Source organism: Myotis nattereri, assembly GCF_964212035.1.
Source record: "Myotis nattereri genome assembly, chromosome: 1".
NCBI classification, from domain to species: domain Eukaryota; kingdom Metazoa; phylum Chordata; class Mammalia; order Chiroptera; family Vespertilionidae; genus Myotis; species Myotis nattereri.
This window is the reverse complement of record NC_138075.1, coordinates 120114899-120126178: the sequence shown is the minus strand read 5'-3', so window position 1 is coordinate 120126178 and position 11280 is coordinate 120114899. Positions and strand designations below refer to the sequence as shown.

Sequence of the window (11280 nt, the reverse complement as noted above, 5' to 3'; positions counted from 1 at the left end):
TAGCCTTTCACACCACCATTAATATCTCTAAATTTCAGAGAAACATATTCATAGTTTCTTAGTCTTCCTACCAGTCCTCTTTGTATAAGTGTTTCATTTTTTCCTTTCCCTACCTTTCAACCTTCTCTAAAAATTGAATATGTATAATGAATTTTAGCTTTTTTTAATGCCTATATAATGCATAATAATCACTATTCAGATATTCTAAACTAATTCTCTTTGAAACACTGAGAACTTTGAAACGTACAAAGCATTATTCATTCAATAAATACTTATTGTGCATTCCTTGTAAGACAGACACTTACAAATGTTAGATACAATAATCATTACTTTTATGTTACCAAACCAAAGCCTATGCAAAAGCTCAAAGGCCTCACAGCACATCTAGAGTCAAGCCTGGCTTTTACATCTGTTCTCATTTCCTGTCCTGAGTTTCAGTCATCAAATGCCAACTTCAGATATATTTTTGCAATCAGCAACATCAACAGTGCACCAGCCTCCCTAATATTCTGTTATCTCTCAAAATTTAAGTTAACACTATTATTAGTATCCAGTTCCAACTTGAATTTTTTATATAAATTTTTCCTTATTGATTAAGGTATTACATATGTGTCCTTATCCCCCCATTGCCCACCCCCCTCCCCTCCCCACTCATGCCTTCACCCCCCTGGTGTCTGTGTCCATTGGTTAGGCTTGTATGCATGCATACAAGTCCTTCGGTTGATCTCTCCCCTTCCCCTACCCCAACTTGAGTTTTAATTGTAGCAAGAAAGTAAAATTAAATCCCTGTCAGTACCACTTTTCATATAGTTAGGGAGGAGACCAAACATACATTAAGAAAAACATGTTACTCATCTGGATAACTTATTTCAGAAAGTATTCTTAGATTTTTTTACCTCAAGGTAAAGGCAACAGGCAAGAATACAGAAACTATAAAATTAAAATAGACAAAATCATATTTGAAAAATAGGAGGTTCTGACTAAAGTTCTCTTAGATGAGCAATTGGGATAATCACACAATTGTCTGGTAAGATGTGGCCTCATACAGCTGAGAAGGCACTTTAATACTTACGACCTCACAGGACTTCCCTCTTGATCAAACTTTAGTTAGGCTCATTTGAGCCCTCTTTTTGATTAGGCCCTGTCTTTGGCTGGCTGAGTCAAATTTTAGGAAAGAATCAGGGTGAGCTCAGCTTCTGTGAAAATCCCACTAAGCCACTTTAGAAGGAGTTCCCCCACCCTTGATCTAATCAAGTTCCTCTCAGTATTTTTCTATTCAAGGACTTCCTGACCCTGCTCATCGGCTATAAATCCCAGCTGCACTTGTTGTATTCCGAGTTGAGTTCAGGGTTTATCTCCTGTTGCAATAGTCTCTCTTCCCTATTGCAATAGTCCTGAATAAATTCTCCCTTGCCTGTTTAAATTAACTGTACTTGGTGCAATTTTTCTTTGACAGAATCAAAGGGTGAGCTTAATCCAAATATCTTCCCTCCTTACCTACTACAGTATACAGTACTCAACCTTAGAGATAGTGTTTTAGAGCTAAATTTACAAAAATGCAAATATGCAATGTAGGAGGACCATGTATTAACATCAATTTGCCTTTAGTAGGATATTTAAGGGATGGAACCCATGAATGGTGAATTTTAATCAGGAAGAAGGATTACATAAAGCAATCACAGGATGAGTTTATCTGATGGGAGTAAGTGTCTATCTAAGAACACAGTGGGGGATCCCATACAATTTAGTTTTGGGGTGGAGAATCACTCACACAAAAGGGACAAGGTATGAAAAAAAGAAGTAAAAAGGAGGCAACAAAATGCAAAATGTTTGGACACACTGAAGAGACAGCAAAGATATAATTAAAGCAGATTCTGCTGTTCCTCAGGCTTGTATATTTACTACAAAATAAGCTCTAGCACCCACCTTAGATGGCACTGGAAAGGATAATGTTATAAAGAGAATACTCTCATAGTAGTTTACTTAGTTTTACAAATGGAGGAGAACTTTAGTTCTTTCAATTTTGAGCCAGGAATCTTAGCTAAAAATGTTGCTTATGTCTCTTAGAAAATATGGGAACAGGGTGGGATCAAACTTGATTGTCAAATACTATATATTTTAAGGAAAACTAGGCTTATCCCTAGCCAGTTTGGCTCAGTGGATAGAGTGTCGGCCTTTGGACTGAAGGGTCCCAGGTTTGATTCCGGTCAAGGGCACATGCCCAGGTTGTAGGCTCAATGCCCAGTAGGGGGGCGTGCAGGAGGCAGCCAATCAATGATTCTCTTTCATCATTGATGTTTCTATCTCTCTCTCTCCTTTCTTCTCTGAAAGCAATAAAAATGTATTTAAAAAATAAAGAAAAATTAGGTTTATTTTAAAATAATTTATAAAACACTTAAACATATTCTTTGCATACTCTATTATCAGTGATATTCACCGTTTACATTTATTTTCAAAGATCAATTAGTTTTTTTGCATTAAAGCACACATATTTATTTTCCTTATCACTTTTAAGGCCAAGAACATAGAAAACCAATTAGCCGATTTTCTAGGGCAACCTTTGACAGGAGAAAAGCGTTATCGTGAAGGTCTTTCACCCAGACGTTGATCTAGTTCTGGTCTGTAACAAAACAAAAGCACCGAGAGAGACAGCTATCCAATCATTCTCATCCTAGACATGGCTTTGAACACATTTTACTGAACCCACTACTCTCTGAGGGTCATAGTTCTTATATTGCAAGATTTATAGTACAAACACTTAAAATGCCAGTCCCCAAAGCCTTAGAAATAATGGTTTCCTTTCCCACCTAGGAAATAATTATCTTCATTCTAATAAGAGCCTGATGATTTTATTCATTTTATTACAGTAGATGGTTCTTGGAAGGGATATGACTTTGTAATACAGTTGTGTGGACTTAGGATATTTTTTCCACATAATTATAAGGACACATTTCTATAGTAGTTGGCTTAAAAAAATAATGATTTCCATTTATCTATTTAAATGTGGATGATACTAACGTACTCAGAATTGTAAGGGAAAAAACTGACAAAAATAGTGCTAAATCCCTTTATAGAGATACAAGTGGACATAAAATAATAATGAGAAAAAGGTAAACATTATCCCCAAGTTTTAGTACTTTGGTAGAAGTAGCACTGATATTTATGCATTGAACTTTATATCAGAATCAAAAACTGCTTTCATGGCTCCTCCATTAAATTCAAGGGGTATTGTCCAAGTGTATCAAACTGGTCAGATGTTGCCAATTCCAACAAAGAATCTGATGAGATTCAGACCATTTAAGTGTGGTTAAAATAGAACAGTAAACACAAGGCTCTCATACTCCCACAGCAGAATGCTACTTCTCGGAATGTAAAGTGGGCACAAAGGACAATTGTGTTGCATAGCAAAATATGAATAGAGTCAGAAAGTTACCACTTAATGCTCTTGTCCACCCAGTACTTCAGAGGTCACCCAATCAGAAATCACTCAAGAAGTCTTTTCAGCTCTGCAAGCATGTGGTTAATTATGGAGATTAAGACAGAGAAAGACAAGGACTATATGATTTCACTTATACGTGGAATCTAATGAACAAAACAAACTAACAAAGTGGAGACAGACTCATGGATGCAGAGAATAGACTGATAGCTGTCAGAGAGAAGGATGTTGGGGTCTGGGTAAGAAGGGTAAAGGAATTAAGCCAAAAAAAAAAAAAAAAAAAAAAAGGAAGGAAGAAAGAAAGACTCATGGGCATAGACAACAGTATGGTGACTGCCAAAGGGAAGGGGGTCTGTGGGAGGTAGAAGAGAGTAAAGGAGGAGTAAGTATTGATGGGAGGAGACTTGACTTGGGGTGTTAAACACACAATACAATATACTGTAGAATTATATACCTGAAACCTATATACCTTCATTAACCGATGTCACCCTAATAAATTCAATAACAAATAAATGTAAAAAATGTAAAAGATAGATATCTATGTTGTTCCAGAAAAGAGAATAAAAGAGAAAAAATCAACTCCTCCCTAAAAATTATAGAGACTGAGATTGACATTGAAAAGGGCTAAAAAGATCACTGTTTTAATAGCAAATGCTTTTGAGTAAATCGAATTACCACGTGAGTCTTTCAACTTTATAAGAATGTTTTGCTCCATATGTAAATTATTAATTATCATGCACACACTAATGCAGCCTGATTCTCTTATGGACAAATTTTTCATTGTTTCTCCCACAAATTCAACAGCCCGATCCAAACAGGAGTTTTCTTGGAGGATTGCCATCTTGCTTAAGTTGCCAGATCTATGAAACTGGTTTAACAGATTTTTAAGAAGCCTATTGATCTGCTTAGATTTGTCTGCTTGAACATGCACAGCTTCTATCATCTTTACCATCTTTCCTCCAATATGTCTTTGCTTCATTTTTCCTGGGGTTTTCCTTTCCCAAAAATGTTCACTGTAAAAATGACCTTCAATAAATTTATTTTAGTACTTTTCCATCGGCTCACAAAGATCCATTCTTCCCAACTTCTAAAATCAGAGATGGGCTTCCCGTCAAGATGGCAGCATAGGTAAACATGATACTTGCATCCTCCCACAACCACATAAAATTACAACTAAACTACAGAACAAATGTCATTCAGAACCACTTGAAATTTAGCTGAATGGAAGTCCTACAACTAGAGGTTTAAAGAGGCCACATTGAAACTGGTAGGTGGCAGAGATACAGAATGGGCTGGTCCCACACCCACATGTGCCAGATAAAAATTTGGAGGGATATCTTGGTTTCCAAGGTCCCTTCTGAGGAATAAGGGGTCCCAGTTCCACACCAGGCTCTCCAGCTGTGGGTTCCAGTGCCAGACAAGTAAGTCCCCATAACTTCTGGCTTTAAAAACCAGCAGGGAGTGAGGCTGAAGAAGACAGAAGATTGCTGGAGTCCCAGGAAGTTCCTTTAAAAGGGCTTATGCACGGACTTACTCCTTCTGAGTTCCAGTGCGGGGTCAGCAGTTGGAAGGCACCAGCGACATATGGGAAGACCTGAATTGTCTTGCATCCAGGTGAGAGTTGGGAGAGGGGCTTAACTTTCTCCCAGACAGAAGTGCTGCTAGAGGCCATTGCTCCTTTAATGAGCCCTCTCCTGCATAGAGCCTGCGGGCAGATGCCATATCTGAGATTCCATTAATCTGGTTATTACTGTTTGTCCCACCCTTCCCCACCCAACTTTTGGGCCCACTCAAATTTCCAGTGGTATTTCCATACGAATGTCCTATCTTGGCTCATGCTTCAGATTTTCCTAAGTCTCTAAAAAAAGCAGCATCTGGCCTCAGCATGCTCGATATTTCTTGTTAGTGGCCCCAGGCCAGCCACTAGTAGCAACCGTCTTGTTTCACAGCTTGGCCTCACCTGGGCACCTCCAAGCCAAGCACAGGTAGCAGCCATCTGCAGACCACTTTGTAGCTCACGCCCAGTATCCATGGGCAGAACACAGACGACTGCTGACCTTGGCCTGCACCTCCTAGTCACCTTAGAGCCAGAGCACCTAATGGGCATCTTCAGACCAACCACCTCCACCAGAAACATACTCAAGGGGTGGACTCAGCACAGCTGAGGTGGGTCCCTGCACAGCTGATCCTCCACAATGGTTGGTAGTAGCAGCTAGTTCTTGCAGCCAATGGCCAGGGGATAAATCCCTCTCATTGATTTACCAAGAGCAATCAAGGATTAACTACAACAGGTGGGTGTACACAGACCACATGAAGGTGAGAGTGGTGCACTAGGAGTGCCCAGCTTGGGTGAATGGGGAGCCTGTGCCATTGGACCATATAGAACATCTACTACATGCCACTCTACCAGGCACAGGAGCTGTAACAGCTCTACCTAATACATAGAAATAAGCACAGGGAGGCTGCCAAATAGAGGAGACAAAAAAACATGTCCTAAATAAAAGAACAGAATAAAACTCCAGAAAAAGAACTAAACAAAATGGAGACAAGCAATCTACTAGATGTAGAGTTCAAAACACTGGTTATAAGGATGCTCAGTGAATGTAGTGTGAACTTTAACATCATGAAAAAGTGAAAGGGCGAGTCATTGCGGGGCCTACATGGGCCGGCCGCCGGGCCCCATGAGGCACACAGACCACCAGGGGGCAGCTCCTGGATTGAACGTCTGCCCTTTGGTGGTCAGTGCACATCATAGTGACTGGTCTACTGGTCATTCCAGTCATAACGGTCGCTTAAGCTCATATATATATATTATTTACTAGATCAAAATGTTTTATCAAATACTATTTGCTGCTGGGATTTATACAACTCTTTTAGTTTAATCAATGATGCAAATAAGTTTACTATTCTTGGACTCTGGTCATTTTCATAAACATCAAACAAAAACAAAAGCCTTCAACAAAAGAGAGACATAAAAGAATTATAAAATTTTATCTTTTGACAAAATTATATAAACTAACGAAGTTCTTTCAAAAATTGTCACTTGTCAGCCCTGACTGGGTGCTCAGTTAATTGGAATGTCTTCTCCATGGGCCAAGGTTGTGGGTTTGATCTCCAGTTAGGGCACGTACAAGAAGCAACTAATGAATGCATAGATAAGTGGAACAATGATCAATTTCTATCTCTCTCAAATCAATCAATAAAAATTCAAAAAATATTGTCATGTCAGATTTTTTAAAAAATGTATACCAAAATTCAGAATTGTTTTATTTTCTTTGTTTTCTATGAGGAAGAGTTGGTGCATTAGTAATTGATGTTACAGCTTCTAAGATAATTATAAAACAATGTTTAGAGAAAATAAGAAAGATAGAATTTTAGCATTCTCTGTTCAGCCTTCCCTGACAATTGTTCCACAACATATAATTTTCTCCAATGTGTTATACAAAAGGCCAAATGTGGGGAAAATTGCACTAATTCATCAAAAGAATAGCAAGCAGAAGCTTTCTTATTTCAATAATAACAAAAAAGGCATTAAAAATTTTCCAACTTCATTTTAAATACATTGGTTTAGTTTAGTTTAACTATGAACAAACACTTTTCTCATAATTTTTAGAATTATTTTCTCTAATGACATTTCCCTATCTCTACAGAAGGAAGTATTTAGATACCAAAAGACATGAATAATATTTTGGGAATTTATTTTTTCCTATTAACTTTCTTTCTTTGCTAAAACACTTTTTTAAAGTGGCCTATTAAATATGAGCTTCAAATTGTTCCTTTGGGACTTTTCCTGAAAACAAGCTTTTAGACTAGTTTTGTCAAATCGTATCTGAAAAATCCTCAGAACTGATGGCATTTTAAAAACAGACACTAAAAAAAGAAATAGTCTTATTTTCTGGTTGAAGTCAATAAAGAAGGAAATGATGTTCTCGCTCTTTCCTCCCACCGTGGCTTCTGTGGTATTACTCTCTCATTTCTCAGTATTTCCTCCTTTAGGAAGGATTATGTGTTTTATGATGGATGCAGTGTTAATGGTTTCCCTTGGCTAATTGTTCAGCTTTCTATGCCACTGGGACCAAATTAACAGGGTTGGTTCTCTGGATCTGTTCCTCACAGGGTGACAAATAAATCCATCCCTACAGTTCTTGTCTGTGACCACTCATTCTTCTCACTGATCCCTCTACCCCATGGGAGAATATATTAGTTAGGACATATTAAGGTAAGCTGAAGTAACAAATTAAGCCCCTAACATTAGTAGTTTAATAAAATAAAGATTTTTTTTTTTTTTTGCTCACAATTTAAGTTCAGTGAAGGTCATTAGTGATGGTGTGGGGTTCTGATCCACATAGTTGCTCAGAGACCCACTCTGGCTGAGCCACCATCACCTTGTAATACTTCCATTTCAAAATTTGGTTTGTTGCATGACTGTTCCAGCAGTGGAAGAACAAACTGGAAGGTTGTGTGTTGGCTTTTAATGCTTTGACTTAGAAGTGACACACATTCTTCTGCTCACTGCCCATTGGTCAGAAATAGTCCCACCAACCTTCATATGTAACCATCAGGGGCTGTCCATATGGAGGGGCATATGGATATTTGGTGAACAATAAATGTCTCCAGTGTGATATTCCCTTTCAGTCATTAATAGTTTCTTCTCTCTTTACATATGTAGAATATTTCCTCAACAGACACAAAGTTTCATACAGTTATTGCATTAAGCTCAAAATAATACATATTGGTCTCTATTAGGTCTGAATGCACTAGAATCCTCTGAACTAAAAGATAAATATAATTTGAAGTAGTGTGAAATGGACAGGATAACTATTCAGAAATAGAAAAATGGAAGACATGGCAGTCACTGGTCTGTAGTGATTCTGAAATCCCCACTGGCAGACACTGGGAGGGCCCTCTATCCCTACCCTGGATCAGAATGTTCAGTGACTAGTCTTAGCTCCTCTGCAAAGCTTCTTTGCTTTTTTGTTCATTGTTCCACTGGCCCTGACTGTGCCCCTTGTGGGGTTCATCTTTTTCTTTATCTTCTTTGTCCAATTCTGAAGCATACATTGAATAATATTAACTTTTTAGAGAGTGTGTGGCTTTTGAAGACTAATTCCTATCCTTTGGAGTTTGGAAGCCTGAGTCAGTTTATATCACTAATAGTCACGAATTTGCAGTTTTCTTGGTACAACTCTCTCTCTCTTTCTCTAGGGTTGGTAGAGCCAGTTGAGACTTTATTTTGGAAAAAACACTTGATTTGACTTTTAGTTGGGGGCATGGGTAAGAGGCAGTCCCCAGACAGTAAACTCCCTCACCCCAAGGGCGAGTTGAAGATTGGGGCTGAGCCTCAGGCAGGTCTCCTGTGTCCACTGCTCCTCTGCAAGGCTCCTTTCCCACAGGCTCGAGGACAGGAGGGTCTGCAGTAGTCTTTCATGTGAATAAGACATCAGACTCAGGAACCAGCTTCCCTTGGAGGGTCTCAATCTCCTTCACAACCACTGTCTTGGAGGAGCTGGTGCTTGTGTAGCTGAAGGAGTCATACCCCTGTCAGAACCCAAGTTGGCCTGGAAGCCCAGTCCATAGTTGAGGTTCCCGTAAGTTGGGCTCAGCACTCCTGAGTAGCCGCTGGTGGCCTTGGTATAGATATTCATGTTCTGCATCCCAGACTCCAACTCCATCTGGTTCTCCTCGCCCTCCAGCATCCTGTAGTAGGTGGCAATCTCCATGTCTAGGGTCAGCTTGAGATTCATGAGTTCCTGATACTCACACAGCTGCTGGTCCATGTCCTGCTTGGCAGCCCTCAGAGTGGCTTCCAGCTCAACCACTTTGGCCTGAGCTCCCCACACTTGGCATCAGCAAAGGTGGCCTTCAGGAAAGCCCTCTGGCCTTTGAGGCCCTCAATCTCGGCTTGGAGTGGGCTGATGTTTCAGTTCCTTTCAGAAATCTCAGTCTTCCTGTGATGCAGGTCATCCAAGAGCTGCCCAGCCAACGTTTGCAGTTTCTTATATTTGACCTGGTACATGGTCTCGGTCTTGGCCTGGCTGCAGTTGGCGATCTTGACTGGACCTTGACCTCAGCAATGATGCCTCCAGGTCCAGGGTGTGGTTGTTGTCCATGGACAGCACCACAGACATGTCAGAGATTTGGACCTGCAGCTCACAAACCTCCTCTTCATACAGCTGCCTGTAGAAGTTGATCTCAACGGTCAGTCCTTCCAGGTGGGATCCAGCTCTACCTTGTTCATGTAAACTTCATCCACATCCGTCTTGACGAGGACAAATTCATTGTCAGTCTCTGTGCTCTTGTTGATCTCATCCTCATACTTATTCTTCAAGTACTCCACCAGCCCCTGCATATTGCCAAACTCTGCCTCGAGCCTCAGTTTCTCAGCTGCCATGGAAGGTTGTTGATGTAGCTCTGAATGTGTTGTCCATGTTACTGTGAGTCGTCTTCTCCTGCTGCAGGAGGTTCCACTTGGTCTTCAGAATCTTATCCTTCTGCTCCAGGCTCCTCACCTTATCAATAAAGGAGGCAAACTTGTTGAGGCTCTTGATCTGCTCCTTCTCCTGGTTGCACATAGACTGGGGTCCACCTCCAGCTTCAGGGGACTCAGCATGCTTTGTTTCACTTGGACAACTGTGATGCTCCCCCTGCTCCCAGCCCCGCCATAGCCCCTGTTCCGATTCATGTTGGTGCCCAGGCAATCCGGGAGCCATGCCCACCCAGAAAAAGGCCAAGGAGCTGATGCAGGTGAGGGCCCACTTGAGTAGGAGTGGCTGCTGAAGGCCTGGGGGCCAGGGATAGACACCCGTAGGTTTTCTGGGTCTCCCTTATGGAGATGGTGGAGGTTGGAATGGAGGCAAGGGGGCCAAACCAAGCAGAGATTTGAGGAGACAAAAAGCTGCTTGGTAAAACTCTCTTGAACACTTAATAAACTTGTATTTAAATGGAGTCAGTGATATAATCTGGTAATTGAACAGACAGTTATGTTTGGGACTTTTCTGCTATATTTCTTTGCTTTTCTTTCCTCACATATTCATCACAAACTCTCTTTTACTTGAATTAATGTTGGTAAATACATTGAATCCATCTAGAACAATAAGTGCTTTTATACTTTTAATCTGCTATTCCCCTGAAGCATTTCAATCCATCCATAGGTTTTATTGAGCTTTATTTGCTCAGTTTTTAAGCTTTTACAGTTTAGGTTTTAAAAGCAATTGGCTTATATAACCAACTAGAGGCCTGATACACAAAATTTATGCAAGAGTAGGCCTTCCTTCCCCTGGCTGCCAGCACCGGCTTCCCTCTGGCACCCAGGACCCAAGCTTCCCTCAAAGCCCTGGCTAATTAACATATTACGCTTTTATTATTATAGATAGGGCCCTGAATTTTGGGACATTCTATTTTCTCTTTCATATCTTCTTATAGTCAGTAAATTCTTTCCTGATATTAATATCTTTTTTTCCTGGTATTTACATGCCAGACTCAATGAAAAATAACCAACATACACACAATTTTTCCCCAACCTCTTCTCTTAGAGCTCCCTGTGCAGTACTCAGTTGTTTGTTTTCCAAATTACTTCATGTAACTACTTACCAAATATTGTGCCCATGAAGAATAAGGATGACCATATTTTTAGCCTCTGACGTCAGTTTCCTTGCTTTCTGCTATGTGACCACTAGGCCAGTGACACATGTTAAGTGTTTATTATGGCAACACAGTAACATAACATAACCTGGAAGGAATTCTGCATTAATTAGGTAGATTTCACTGTGTTAATAAATTCACTCTGAGATATCAGTGGCTTAACACAGCACTGATTTATTACTTGCTAATACTAGATGTCCAAA

At 40.1% G+C, this 11280-nt stretch overlaps 1 pseudogene across 1 annotated transcript; it reads right to left on the bottom strand.

Moving 5' to 3' along the window:
* Positions 1–8860: 8860 nt before the first annotated feature.
* LOC308529114 (keratin, type II cytoskeletal 8-like) lies at positions 8861–11061 on the bottom strand (annotated as a pseudogene). Its single transcript has 2 exons — positions 11027–11061; positions 8861–10331 (listed from the first exon to the last, which is right to left on the bottom strand). The product of its transcript is annotated as a keratin, type II cytoskeletal 8-like (transcript).
* Between the last annotated feature and the right edge of the window lie 219 nt (positions 11062–11280).